At 39.4% G+C, this 15,955-nt stretch overlaps 1 long non-coding RNA gene across 1 annotated transcript; it reads left to right on the top strand.

Moving 5' to 3' along the window:
• Positions 1-1,726: 1,726 nt before the first annotated feature.
• On the top strand, positions 1,727-15,632 carry LOC122660547. Its single transcript, XR_006332708.1, has 4 exons — positions 1,727-1,737; positions 5,815-5,819; positions 12,976-12,982; positions 15,457-15,632. It is a non-coding gene; the product is annotated as an uncharacterized LOC122660547 (long non-coding RNA).
• The last annotated feature ends 323 nt before the right edge of the window (positions 15,633-15,955 follow it).

Below are 15,955 nucleotides of genomic sequence, written 5' to 3'. Positions count from 1 at the left end.
ATCCTACACAACCATAGATAAATGATTATGCTTACCAAAGATTCTCCATTTTCTTTATATGCATTGCACAATATCTACTCTTCACAAAGGGTTAGTGCACAATTATATGTGATGACATCACAAAAAAACCTTTGATTGTCTCACTGCAGAGACGAGATGGGAGTCATTCAAATAGTTTCTATGACTATGACTCTTTTTTGTTCTTTTTGAAAAACATTTTATTTTGAAAAACCATGTTTATTCACATTCTGACTTTGTAATGCACAATTCCATATAGGCATATTATTCACATCTCTACTACACACGTACACTCGATAAATAGCGCCAGTGGGCTAAGATTGAATGAGTCTTGGGTAGACTTGAAAAATGGGTCAATGGGTGAATGAAGAATGACTATAAACAAGATGGGTATATAAGTCATTCTTTTTTTTCCTCATGGATATGCTGAAAGGCCAACCATGACATTTGCCCCTTGACAGTATCATATTTTTTGTAAGACCACCTAAGTCTCTCAAATCGAGACTTTTCAATGGTCAGGAACCAATCCCCTTGAGCCAAGTGCCCCTTCAATGCCCCTGTCTTGTTAAATTTCCACAGAGGCAACAAATTTTTCAACTCATTCTCCTTTCTCTATCTCGTGTACAGATTGTCCCAACGGCAAATTAATTCTTCTTCTCATATGCCAATGACCATACTAGTGGTTAGAAGAGTAAGTGCCATGCAATTGACATTCGCAACTATCCCAATGATCATATGTAAATTTCAGATAAGCTTCCTTTTGTTCTTTCCTTTCATCACTGGATCGCATCAAAGACCGACAAAAAGAGAGAGAGAGAGAGAGAGAGAGAGAGAGAGAGACTGACAGGAAGGAGGGGAAAGTAGAAATGCGATAAACATGAAAGAGGAGCAAACAGAAATGTGGTAGACATGATGTAAACAAATGAAAAACTATATATGTAAATGGACTGAACTCGATTGTTACTTCATCAAGCTGCCTACATACCCCAAATAGGGAATAGATCAAACGTACTTCAGGATTCAGATGACTTAAGGCGTCTTTGGTATCACTTTTCATTTTCATTTTCTAACACATAAATGTTTTTTCAAGTGTTTGGTACAATTTATGGACCCTATTTCTATTTGCAAAACATCAAAATAAAAGTAAAACCACAATAGAGTTGAGACCTTATTATGGATTTTGGCCAAAAATTCATTTTAGCCATTTTTTCTATACTTTAATGAGCATGTGCTTATAAAGGTCCTAAAGTTGAGGGTAAAGGAGTCATTTCCTTCTTTAACTAGAAAGCTAACCCCACTCCCCCTCTTCCTCTTCTTCTTCTTCCCTAACGATTTGAAGTTTCTCTTTATCGTCATTAAAAGACAAACCTCTCCACCTGTCTAATTACTCTGAACTTGAAATTAGTCAGATCTAACTCGTACTCGTCTTCCTCTTCAAAATCTAGGTTTCCTGTTTTGGATCGATTGGTAAGGGTTTCACACATTCGATCGATCTGCAAAAGAATGCAACCATGGTGAAAGGAAGGCATTCTCGAATGCCGAATAAGAGATCATTCCATTAACACTCCTAGCTATTCTCCTCATGTTGTTTGTCGTTCTCTTGATGCTTCTCACGCTTGGAATTTTTTCTATTCCAGTCAATAACAGTGCTTCCCTAAAAGGTAACGATCTCAGTTCGGTCCACCTTCAGAATGTCGTCAAGTATGTAGCTTTGAATCTGTTGTTATTGGAGTGATACGCGTTTGATGTTGAATTTTTGATCTTTTGTTAAGAAGAAGAAGATGGAGAAGAAATCAGGTAAAGAAAACGACAAATATAAAGACGGTTTCAGATTGGGGAGGAAGATGGGTGAAGAGATGCCTTCTTCACCCACAACTTAAACTACATATGGGCTTTGGGTTTGGGTTCTTTCTTAAAAAATTGTTATAAAAATCATTTGCACCTAACCTATTTTTCATTCTGCAATCAATTATGTTTAGTAGTCACCAAACACTTTTTATTTTTTCATCAAAAATGGTTTTCAGTAATGATTTTTCTAACTAGGAAAAAAACAAAATGAAAAGTAATACTAGAGGCTCTTAATGTCAAAGTCTTGATAATTAAGTTCCGTCGTAGCCAGGTGAGCTTGAGGCTGTTGATGAGAATACCATTATCATTTCGCCTAGGAGGACTTCACTAGGTTATAATGGGCTTAGGACTATGTTCCAATGGATAGTAAAGGCTCAAACGTGCCCCTAGGGTCCAACCATGACTTAACACTTCTACCCCCAGAATTCAACTAAGAATTTTGTGATTCTTCTCTGAAAGGTTTGCTTAGAAATTTGGCAATTTTGCCCTTCAGAGGTTTAACTGAGAAATTTAGCAATTCTGCCCTCAAAAGATTGGATGAAAAAATCTGACAATTCTATCCCAAAGGCTTAACTGAGAAGATTGGCAATTTTTTCTATGGCTTACTAGCCATTTGGTGATTGCCTCCAATTGTTTGTGAGATCTTGGGGCAACTGATGTAATTCCCTTTTCTGTTTTTTTAACCTTCAATTTGAGATTGCTCTAGCTTGGGCCTTGGAAATGGAATTTTTCTTCTTTTTTTTTTCATTCCAAGGAAACTTATTGCCCTTGCAACATTGTACCACCAAAAAGAGCTCTTCTAACCTGAGCTAAGTGTTGGATCCATTTTAAGTCAAGCCAGTCAGACTAATGCTCATCAAGTTAATGATCGTAGTTTAACACCTTTGGACGAGATCTCGTCCACACGAGGTAAAGTATTGGTGCTGCTTCGTTACTAGATTGTGCAGTTTGTACAACCAAAAAGTACTCTTCTAACCAGAGCTAGGTGCTGGATCCATTTTAAGTCAAGCCAGCTGCAAGACTAATGCTCATCAAGTTAATGACCATAGTATAACGCCTTCGGGTGAGATCTTATTCAAACGAGAGTAAGGTATTGGTACTGCTTCATTACTAGACTGTGCAGTTTGTACGACCAAAAAGTGTTCTTCTAACCAGAGCTGGGTGTTGGATCCATTTTAAGTCAAGCCAGCCAGACTAATGCTCATAAAGTTAATGACCGTAGTTTAACACCTTCGGGCAAGTGATGGGCCTACACTACTTGCAGTAATTATTCCATGAGCTATCTTATTTATGCCACCTCAACTTGTAATTGGTTCAATTTCTGATCCAATTGTACTTTAGGTAAATCACTGCTGGATGAATCCATGGTGTCTTTGTTTGGAAATGAACCGGTTGGACTCTATCTCACAAGTTAAGTAGAGAAAAGGGAGGTTCAAAAATCTCTGGTGTATAGAGGGAGTGGGGACCGAATCGGGCTAGCCTATTGCTGAGACAGATCCACATGGGTAGCAAGAAATTTTCTTGATATGGAATCGTGCCTTACATAAGCAAAAAGAAGCTATTTTAGGACATAGAAATCATCTGACCTACTATGGACAACATTCCCACATAAATATGTACAAACCAGGTTAGTTCATGTACCAACACATTGTTTGGCTTTAATTAACCTTCCTCAGGTAATCGATGGTAGGACTACACTGTCATGTAGTAAGGAATATCAGAATCTGTATTGAATCTAGAATATATTCCCATGTGAGTGGGACTAGTACCCCTACACCATTAAGATGTGACTGACACAGTCATACCATAAATCCTTCATTGTTTGGTAAATCTTAGGTCAAACCTGTGTTGCCAAATGAAGAACAAATAAAGTACTTCAGATAAGATCGACCTCGCGGTTAACCTTACACTAACATAGGATGCCTTTTCATCGAGGGACAATCTGAGCTTCTCTTTTGTAGGCACACTATATCAGGTAAAGTATGTCCACAAGAGTATTGATCCAATGAGCACACTCAGTGGCTCTGACAAGAATATCCCAGTGGTTAACCCTTTGCTACTATAGAGTGCCTTTTATCGCGGGACAAATCGAGCTTCTCTTTTGTAGGCATGCTATAGTAACTAGAATTTACAAATAAAAATTCTAATCATAGTCCCCCAAACAATTTACCAAGTTAGTTTATGGTGAATCATATTCATGTATAGTCTAATTTCCTACATGATGGATGCAAATAGGTAGGCTGATAGGACATAATAGGTCACCTTTGACAGAATCGATATACCTATTGCTCGTGACAGTGAGTTGTGGGTGTATGGTTCTTTTGATATACCTGGGGAATAGATCAGTCAGACTTAGAATGATCAAACTAGTGCTTTTTTTTAGTATCCAATGTACCCCCCACAACACACTAGTGACCATCCTCTCTTATGATTCTAAGCCCGTAAAGTAAATATCAAGGGGGGTGACTTATCCGCGTTACCCATGACTACACATAGGGTCCAATGACTAAAACACCTAGCTGAGTGTTTTCCATGCATTGTGTGTGTGTGCAATGAGTGTAGTGTAGAAGCGAGCATCATTTGATCTCAAAATGTCCACTAGGAACACCCTCGTTCTCTGATTTCACTTCGAACACTCTTGTCCAGGAAGCGGCTATCATTCAATCCCAGAGCACTTATTATGATGTGTCTCACCTCCCAGAGGTAGAGACATAACGGGGAGTACCCTCATCATTTGATTTTACTCCGAGTACTATGTATGATGCAGTTAGTACAATGGTACAAACAAGGTTATCAAACAATCATATTGTCAAACAAATCAGTATGTGAGAGAATATTTGAATTTAAAACAAAAGTAGTATCTAGTATTGAAAGCTTGACTATAAACTTTCCCCAATGGAGTCGCCACTATAGAGTACCGATCAACGCGTGCCGTGGACCGGGTGCACCCTTTTCGCTGGGGTTTGACACCTCGATGACGATGCCTCACGGTGTTGATGTCCTTGTTCGTTAACGATTTGAATTGAATGCCAAAAGATGGTGTTGTGGTTTATTCTTATGAACCAGTGATGGGGGTGCGGGGAAAGCATAATTTAAAATAATAATAATAGAAGGGAGTCGCCACCTAGGTTGTGAAGGGCCTAGAACCCTAAATGGTAGTCCAAATCCTTGTTAATTAGGGGATAGGGCTATGATTGATTCCATATGATCCGACCAGAGAATGGGTAAGAGGTCAGGTCATGGAGATGGGAAGGTTTTACGCACCCCACTTCGCCCGGAGGAGCCAGTCCTTCATGTTAGATGCTTGGGTTCAAATTCTCTCTAAATAAGGCCTCATATAACAACATGCAAGGTTATTCTACTGTCAAAATATCATGATCATGCATCATAAAACATTAAATATGCAAACCAGCATAAAATAATGGAAATTATCAAAATACCCCTAAAGGGCATAAAGACATAAAATGCGAATAAAGCCATGTCTGAACATCACCACTTATCCGAATATGGCTAAATGCATTAATAACAAATGTATGAGGTATTCCAAATACCAATAATGCACTCCAGCTCACAATGGTAAATATTATCAAAATGCCCCTAGAGAGTAGACTTGCAGAAAATCACATTTAAGCATCACTACTGATATTAAACATGATTAAATATGTTAACCAAACATATATGAGATATTCCAAATATCTAAAGTGCATTCCAGCTCAAAATGGCACTAGAGGGCAGAATTGCAGGAAATTCATATTTTTGCATCACCACTTAACATTAAACATGATTAAATATGTTAAAAAAGTATATGTGAGATATTCCAAATATCTAAAGTACATTCCAGCTCAAAATGGAAATAATTATCAAAATGCCACTGGAGGGTGGAATTACAGGAAAATCATATTTTAGCATCACAATTGACATTAAACATGATTAAATATGTTAACAAAGCATATGTGAGATATTCCAAATATCAAAAGTGCATTTCAGCTCAAGTTGGCAATAATTACCAAAATGCGGCTAGAGGGCAGAAATGTAGAAAATGCATGAAAATGATGCTTTACGTGTGAAAACATGTTTATTAATGTCAAAACATGAGTTGGAATTATTAGGAGTCCTTTTTGAGTCCTAAACAAATTTTGGTTGCAAAATAACCAAAATGCCCCCAGGAGCATAATGGTAAATGGGTGTAAAAAATGACACTATGGAGGGTTGTATATATCAAAACGATGTTGTCATGTTGATCAACTTAAGATGTCCTGACATACTGAATAGTATTATTAGAATGGGATTTTGGGCCTTTAATTGATAAATTACCAAAATGCCCCCGAAGGGCATAAGTGCAACAAGTGCGAATAAAATCTTTTTTTTTTGTGTCACCATTGATTAAAAACTTGATTAAAGTGCATCCATATGCATATAGTAACGTTCCGAACCTGATGAGGGGATCAAACGCATTTTTAGAAAAAGCCAGCACCATGACGCTACAAGGATCAACAGGTTTTTTTAGAAAACATGATGGCATAAGGGCCGAAAAACCAAGATTCTATAAGGACTAGTAGATGCCAGAGTCAGTTACTCTAGAAAGCTGTAATTCTGGAAGGACCAGTGTAAAACGGTAAGATTTTGTCAGATGCTAAAGTCATTTTCTCTAGAAAGCAGTAATTCTGGAAGAACTGGTATAAAACAGTAAGATTTTGTCAGATGCCAGAGTCATTTACTTTAGGAATAATAATGAGGACCAGTATAAAACAGTAAGATTTTGTTAGATGCCAAAGTCATTTACTTTAGGAACAATAATGAGCGATGGAGGGTAAAAGAACCTCTCGATCAACAGTCAGATCATTAGTAAACAACACACGCACACATGACTAAAACTTCAGAAAGCGGTAATGATTGATGGGGGTAAAAGAACCTTTTGATCATCAATCAGATCATTAATGAATAACGTACGCACACATCACTAAAACTCCGAAAAGCAATTAAACGCCCGATGGCAAATCTCCTAAAATGACTAAATACGCCAATTTAGTGATAGTGGGTGGCCATTTTGGGATCTTTTGGATAATTACTAGAATGCCGCTGAAAGGCTGAGATGATATTTTATCTGATTTTATGATGCACAATGAGCATAACATATGCAAAGGGATGGCATAAAATATCCATAAGTGTATGCCATAACCCGTAACTTACCATTCTACCCATGCTAGAGTTGGAATGGAACAAAAAGGTGCAAATACCTGGATTTGGCTTTCGTACAGAAATTTTGACAGTGCTCCTGCTCTATATTAGGGTTCACCGATGAAATGCAGGCAGAACCTCAGCTCGCCAGCAGAACTTCGTCGAAGATCGAATAGAACCTCGGCTCAGGTGGAGGGGAAAAGACTTCTTCTCTCTCACTTAAATGGCTACACCTCGTAGGGCTTGGAAACATCCCCATTAACTGCAGGCTAGGGACTTCGAGGGACTTCCTGCAAAGTAATGGGGCATCGAGGCTTTCAAAATTCAAATCAGAAGAAAAGTTTTGGAAAGTCAAAATTCTCTAAGAACTCCTGCTAATGGACCAGGAGAGAGAATTTTTGAATTCTCAAAGAAGAGAAATTCTCAGCCTTTTTTAAGGAGAGGGGGTATTTATAGGTTTAGATTTTCGGATATTTTTTTTATTTTTTGTTATTTCTTTTATTCTTTTATTATTTTTTTGGTTACGTAAAACTTATCCAAAGCTTACACGGATCCAAGGAACCACCCTTGGGTTCCACGGATCCTTGTAAGAACCGCCTATGCTTTACATGGATCCATGTATCTTACACGGATCCTTGTAAGAACCGCCTATGGCTTACATGGATCCTTGGAGCTTACACAGATCCGTGTAAGCTCAAGCTAATCCGTGGGCTGCCACGTGGATTCGAATCCTTTGGTTTGGCGTAGAAATGCCAGTTTTGACCCTTTTTTAAGCCATTTATTGCCTGATTATCAGATTTTGACATGTAATATAACGTCGGAATCGTCTTTCTGAGCACTATCCATTGGTATAAGATTTGGTCCAAGATTAGGTCAAAAAATATTTGAATTTTGACCCCTCAAAAACAATTACTTCAAGAAGGAATGACCCCTCGAGCTGCTATTACCAAGTTCCTTGCCAGAACCCATGGCACATTAACAGAATGGTACATGTCTCTAGGACCTTATCAACAAATGCAATGGGTTCAGCTCAGTATTGATGAATTTTTCCTACAGCTCTACAATGAATTCATTGGTCCCCTTGAAAACAATAGGGTCAAAGCCCGTGAAGAATACTTCCAAATGAAGTGTTGCTCTTTCCAACGTTCTGATCTCGAAAACACTTCACTAGGATGATGGACAAATTTTACATCCTAGGAGGCATGGATGATGTCAATATGAAGCAAGTCTTTCTCAATTCTTTCCCAGAACCACTGGGAAACGATGCTATTAAACATTTGCATACCCAAGGTCTCCAACTCCAGCAAGTCACTCTTGGTCGATTGTACCAGGAAATCCAGACTACCCTCCAGAGATTATGCAACCAGCAGCAATTCTTTAAGACTTGGGAAAAGACCACAGAAAAATTGAGAGATACATGTGATTCTACTTATCTCAAGATCAAATGCAAAGATCAAGCTTGTCATTGCCCAACCAAAAAGAAGACTCATTTCTCTCATCCCCCCAAGCATAACTCCTACAAGCATAAGCATTTTCGTTCCTCCAAGAAGCAAGGTAAAGGCAAACGCTATAGATATTTCAAGAGAAAGAAGTTTTGAGGAAAAACTTCTGATCGTTGCTTTGCTTGTGGTAAAAAAGGACATTTTGCAAAAAATTGCCCTGATAAGCAAAAGAAGGCTAAACTCATGCATATGCTGACCCAGCATGACACCACAGATGATCCAGATGCTGATATAGAATCCTTGTATTCCATAGATGACGAATTCTCGGCAGATCTCCTCTTTGCCATAAAAGATTTCAGCTCAGATTTTGAATCAGATTCCGAGTCCGACGGATTTGAACCCCCCATATACCAACCCCCAATCCCTTTGTGTCCTTCTACCCAAAAGCTTACCCTTCCTCTCGCACCCCTCTAGATCTTCGCTTCTGCGTGGGACTGCCCAGTCAAAGTTATTGGTTACTTCGACACAGGAGCAACCATGACAGTCTGAGCCCCTCATGTCTTACCCCTGTCTTGTTGGAAATCTCACAAGCAGTATTTTACTGCCGCAGACGGAAACACCTTTTTGGTTGACCTAATTTCCAAGGAACCTATCAAATTCAAAATATTTCCTACTTTGGTTGTCAGCCATAGGGTTTTAGGCTCTTCCCTTCCAGATCGAGATGCTCTCATTGGTTTTGACCTTCTTACCAAGTTTCCTAATCTACAATGGAGTTCCCATGGCCTAACCTTCAAGAAGCAGTTCCTCCCTTGGATAATGACCCCCAATCTCTTCCCTATCACTCCTTTAGAAGATATTAAGCAGCAAATCATCTCCCATTGCTGTGCAGACTCTCACACTGAGTTCCTTACCAAGTGTGATCACCCTCGCTGGAAGAATTCCCAATTTTTCATCAGGTTGCCATTTAAGAAGAATGAAGATGCCAATCCCACTAAAGCCAGTTACTCAGGCATGAATCTAGAACACTTAGCTCTGGCCCAAGAAGAAGTTTCCCTTCTACAAACGCAAGGCCTGATTGAGCCCACTTCCTCCCCCCGGCATGTGAAGCATTCTATGTCAATAAATGAGCAGAACAAACTTATGGCAAACTTAGGCTTGTGATCAATTATTAGCCTCTTAATGCCTTCTTGGCAGATGATAAGTTTCCTTTGCCAACAAGGCCAGCCCTGATGTTGCAGCTTTCAGCAGCCACCATTTTCAGCAAATTCGATCTCATAGCAGGATTCTAGCAGCTTGGCATCCATCCTGAAGATAGACCGAAGACAAGATTTTGTATTCCAGATTCTCACTTTCAGTGGACTGTTATGCCATTTGGGCTTAAAGTGGCTCCCTCTTTGTTCCAGAAAGCCATGATGAAGATTTATGCACCCCTTTAGAAGCATGCTCTCATCTATATTGATGATATTCTTCTCTTCTCGAAAACTGCAAAAGATCATTGCAAGCTTCTTTCCCAGTTCTATAATCTCACTGCCCAATATGGGATCATGCTTTCACCAAAAAAGATGGTTATTAGAACAGACACTGTTGATTTCCTTGGTGTCACAATTCACAGAGTACAGTACCAGCTTCAACCTCATATTGGCAAATCCCTCTTACAATTCACAGATGGCCCTCTTACAATAACTCAGCTCCAGTAGTTTTTGGGCATTGTGAATTATATGGCAGAATTCATTCCTCACCAGACCTCATACACTGGACCTCTATACAAACTTCTCAAGAAGAATCCTCCTTTGTGGTCAGAAGAACACACTGAGGCCATTCAAGCTCTCAAGCAAATCACAGCATAGCTTCCCTCTCTCCATATCCCTACAAATGACAAGCGCATTCTTCAGACTGATGCAAGTGATGAACAATGAGCGGCAGTACTCCTTGAAGAAATTAATGGCCAAAGAAAATTTTGTGGATACAGAAGTGCTCAATTCAAGCCTTCAGAACAACATTATCATTCCACCTTCAAAGAAATATTGGCAGTATGGCGTGGTATTGAGAAATTCCAGTTCTATCTCATTGGTCATACTTTTACAGTGGAAATGGATATGTCATCTTTCCCTCGAACGCTCCAGTTCAAACAGAAAGTTCTTCTAGAACCTCAACACGATGGTTTTCATAATGGTCTTTCCAGGTCAAGCATATCAAAGGCAGAGATAATGTCTTGGCAAATTTCTTATCTCGGTCCAAGACGCCCATCCATTCCTCTATTCCAGTCCTCTGTATGCCCCTCTGGCCTACAGACCCAGGACCATCACAACCACCTCAAGATCCAGGCCCTTCTGATCTAGGTCCTTCTCAGCAGCCTGATGACCTTATTTTCCTCCTCTCCACACTCCCTCCTGAAATTTACTCAGATATTTCAGGCTGCACAATGGTTGGATATAGTACCCAGACCTTCCAGGATATGTTAGCAGTACTTGTATCTAGAAATGGTCTACTCTATGATTGGCATGCGTGTCACCCAGATTATCCTTACCTAACCCTCTTCACCATGACCTATTTTCATAATTTCAGTGAAGAATACATAGTATTTTTCTGGCATCTCCTTGTCGTCTACAAAATTGCTATGTGCTTCTCCACTCATGCCCTCCTCCATTATCTTCGGCAAACCACCACTATCTATCGCACAAGATCCAATCAGTTCATTCGCCCATCAGTCCCCTCTCACTTTGCCAGGCTCCTTCGTCTTTTTGCCCCTATTCCTCATTGGATCAACATCTTATCCGACATCCCTAGAGATCAGTTCTATATAACCATCCTCTTTCACAGGCCTGTTGATCACATTCACCCACAAAGGGTTGAACCGCTAATCTTAGACTCGGGCCATCATCTTATTGCCTATGACCCTACCTTCTCTATTCTAAATATGAGCACTGTGAATATCTGGGAGCACAGAGACCGTGATACTGAATCCCGTGACAGATGGCTTGCATTTATGAGAACCATGTGCGCCGAAAACCATGTGGACCCCTTCACAATACCAGAGATTCTCATCAATAATACCTACACTGCCTGGGATGTGAATCATGCAGTCCTCCATCACCCTCTGATACATCGCATCATGACAGCATATGCTCAGCATGAGGTGGACCACTTTCTCCTCTTTGCTCCTGTAGATTCCTCATCATCAGGATACAACACAGATTGATTGCATCAAAAGGAGCACTATGTGTGAGATGGACCACTTTCTCCTCTCTGCTCCTGTAGATTCCTCGTCATCAAGATACGACACAGATTGATTGCATCAAAAGGAGCACTATGTGTATTGTCTTAGCTTTTACTTTTAAATGTGTGGTGTGTATTGACCTACTTTTGCTTTTAAAATATCTTGAAATAATTTTGTAAGCGAGTGGATTCCAAAGTGTGTGAAGTTCGGATCTAAGGAACCTTGGTGTGTAAGCTCTTATAAATACCTATGGATGTAAGTTTGAAGGCAGGAGCTGCCTAGCATCAATAGAAAGCTTGATTGGTGTGCTCTACTATTACTTTCTTTGCTCTATTTACTGTCTCTAATCTCTAATTGGTCCATTGGTCATTATTATTAAGCTTAATTGGTGTGCTCTACTATTACTTTCTTTGCTCTACTTACTGTCTCTAATCTCTAATTGGTCCATTGGTCATTATTGTCTCTAATGATTACGGGCACTGTTTCCACTTTCCAATCACTACTTTTGCACCCTTGGTTATCACTGAGTATTTGGCACTTAACAACAATTGTCCGAACCTTATCGGGATAAAATGGGTTAGGTGGTCGAGCCCTTATAGATAGAGAAACTTCATTGATTCATGCCTGATTGTCTTCATTGTCGGGGGGTAACAAAATTCAAGGTCTACAAATACAAAAAAGAAAAAAAGAAAAAAAAAGGGGTAATAGGCTCCAAATGCGAAGAAAATCCACTCAAACAAACCCCGTGAAGGGTAACATCATCTCATTACAACTCAAGGATCCATATGAGGCATTCCACAACCATTTTACAACTAAAGAACATCATATATTGCATTCCAAATGCAAAAAAGAGGAAGAAAATGATGCGGATTATACTTGAAAGTCCACAAGGGTATGAGTTGGGCTCCCACAGCTCCTTTCAACAATGGAGACCTTATGGAACATTTAGAAGACCCTTAGGCAATTCTTAGGAGCCATCCCACAGCTCCAACAACTGTCGAGACAAAGAGAGAGAGAGAGAGAGAGAGAGAGAGAGAGAGAGAAAGAGAGAGAGAGAGAGAGAGGGAGAGGGAGAATCAGTTCCAAAAAACTGGCAGTAACCCTAGAGTGTTGGTGGTGGTGACCTAACTCATACTTCTTCAATCGATTCACATAGTAACCTCTTCTTTGGAATCCTTTGTGCCCTATGATTCCAAAGAGAGGAAATAGAGAAGAAAGAAAAGGAATACGACTCTAAACCGTAGAGCTCTGATACCAAGTTGGAATTTAAAGGATGAAGGTAAGCAAGGAAGAAGGAAGAAGATGAGAGAAGAAAGAGAAGAAGATGAAGACAAAGAAAGAAGAGGATAAGAGTTTGGTGGAATGTGTTGGGAGAGTATTCTCAATACTTCCATATATTATTCACTTAGCTTAGAAATAGAAATTATGTCCTTACCCCATGCTAATATAAGAGTGCTAAGGGAGGTACAAGGTAAAAAACTCATTACATCAAGTTACAAAATAATGGGCATGTACCCTAAATACCCTTATTAACTCCAACACTAACTCCCAAGTGTGTTTCCTCCCAATCTAAGCAAGTCCCACCTATGGTTTTTATCCAACCATCATCTCTGCTCATTTCTTCAACTAATTTTGGCTCAACCTATAACAGAATTGAATATGTGTTGGTTTCATCCTTCTAGTCTAAACCCCTGTCCTGAGATCACCAACAATCTGCATGTCTGGATGATGTCTGCTCAATCTACTTGATTTGTGACCCCTCTAAGTCAGTCTTGTCTTGGGTTTTCTCATCTCTCTTGTTTTGTTCATCCTCACCTTTATCATTACCATTGGTGAGATCTTCAAGAATGAGAGATTCAAGCTATGAGGTTCTGGGGAATTCTCTCTTCTCATTCACTACAACATCTTCACTTTCTACCGTAGTGCCTAACCTGTTGTTGTAACTTCTGTGGGCGTTGCTTGTAGAGGAGTAGCCTAAGAGGTGTCATTAAACTTCCCCAACTCTTGGTTGGTGTTCTTGATGTAACACTTGCTACCAAACACCTTACAATGTCTTGCAGTATCCCTCTTGCCAAACCAAAGCTTATAGTAGGCCTTACTCTCATGGGGTTTAACAAACACCTATTTTGGATGTACGCTGCATTGAGTGTAGCTTCTCTCCAGAACTTGTTACCCATGCCATTCTCTGTCAACATGGTCCTAGTCATCTGTTAAATAGTCATGTTCTTCCTCTCCACAACACCATTCTGCTGAGGTGTCTTTGTAGCTAAGGTTTGTCTTCTGATTCCATTTTCATAACAATATTCCTTGAAGTCCACCCAAGTGTACTCCCTAACTCTGTCAAATCTCAGATACTTGATCTTCTTTCTTGTTTAGTTTTCAACTTGTTGTTTGGTTTTCAACTTGCTTTTTGAAAACTTTGAACTTGTCAAGAGCATCTGACTTGTGTTTAATGAACATCACCCATGCCATTCTTGAGTATTCATAAATGAACAAGATAAAGTATCTCTCCCCAATTACACTTGTTGTCTTCATATGTCACACAAATCCATGTGCACAAGTTCCGAAGGTTGACTAGTGTGATACTCTTTGGACTTAAAAGATATCCTTGTCTGCTTACCTTTTTGACTCGAGGCACATATGTTGTTGGAGGGTTTCTTCAACATAGTAATGTTCCTCATAGTCTTCTTGCAGGAAATTTTGGCTAGGTTTTTTAACCCTCTATGCTCAAGTCTCTGGTACCACAACCATGTGTCTTTTTCTTCTTGACTCACCATGCATGAGTCATTCACTGCCTTTGTCAGGGTGTACATATTTTCTGAGGTCCTCTGTCTAGTAGCCATCAACTTGCTAATTTTTGTTCTTCTTATCTCATAGCCTTGGTTATTAAAACCACTTCATGGCCCATGTCACATATTTGTCCAATACTAAACAAGTAATATTTGAGGCCTTCTACATGCAGAACATCATGGGCTGGCACCTTCTCATTGTTGAGGCTGATAGTATCCTTCCATACTATCTTGGCACCATCATTACTGTCAAATTACACTGAACCTCTTTCATACCGTTGAAGCTTGTGAAATCTCTTTCTGTCCCCCGTCCCATAGCTTGAACATATGCTGTCTAGGATTTGTACAGTAGAGTTTCTTTGTGCCTTAAAACCTATATATACAACTAAGGAGTTCCTTCTAACCCTCTCAGTGAGTTAAAGGTTTGAGGACATGGTTGCTTATGCCCTCACTATAGGTACATGTGATTTATCTTCCTATCAGGATGCTATAAATGATGAGCATAGTGATAAATGGATGACAGATATGATGGAGGAAATAGAGTCTCTATATAAGAACAATACTTGGGAGATTATTGAAAAACCTAAGGGAAGAAAAATCATTGGGTGTAAATGGGTCTTTCGTAAGAAAGAGGCAGAGTCAGAGAAATTGCGTGAAAGGTTTAAGGCCAGACTTGTAGCCAAGGGCTATGCACAAAAAGAGGGGGTGGATTATAATGAAATATTCACTCTGGTGGTGAAACATACTTCTATTTAGGTACTATTTTCTTTGGTAGCTATGTTTGATTTTGAGCTTGAATAGCTTGATGTAAAGACAACATTTCTTCATGGGAACTTGGAGAAATAGATTTACATGGAGCAGAACATAGAAAAGAATATAAAATTTATCTGCTTAAGAGGTCGCTTTATGGTCTTAAGCAATTCCAAGGCAGTGGTACAAGCGGTTTAACTCCTACATGGTGCAGATTGTCTACACAAGAAGTAAGAATGATTGTTGTGTGTATTATAAAGTGTCATGTGATAATTCTATTATTCTTTTGATGCTTAATGTTGATGACATGCTCATTGCTGCCAAGAATAAACATGAAGTTATCCCTCTAAAGTCTTTGTTGAGTGCTGAATTTGATATGAAAGATTTTGGTGCTGCGAAAAAAATCCTTGGCATGAAAATCCTTTGAGATGGAAGTGTAGGTAAACTCTGGGTAACTCAAAAGAGGTATGTTGAAAATGTTGGAGTGTTTCAACATGGAAAAGGTTAAACCGGTTAGCACTCTGTTAGCTGGACACTTCAAGTTATCTGAAAAGCAATGCCCTACAACACATGATGAGGTGGAGTAGATGTCTCAGGTTTCCTATGCTAACGTAGTTGGGACTCTTACATGCACGAACAACTTATTAGGGAGAAAGGCATAATTATATGAAGGGAAATTTTTAGTAACACCCCCTCCGATGGACCGTTATATT

Source organism: Telopea speciosissima, chromosome 4 (assembly GCF_018873765.1).
Source record: "Telopea speciosissima isolate NSW1024214 ecotype Mountain lineage chromosome 4, Tspe_v1, whole genome shotgun sequence".
NCBI lineage: Eukaryota > Viridiplantae > Streptophyta > Magnoliopsida > Proteales > Proteaceae > Telopea > Telopea speciosissima.
The sequence above is the reverse complement of the archived record's forward strand: the minus strand, read 5'-3'. Positions and strand labels throughout refer to the sequence as shown.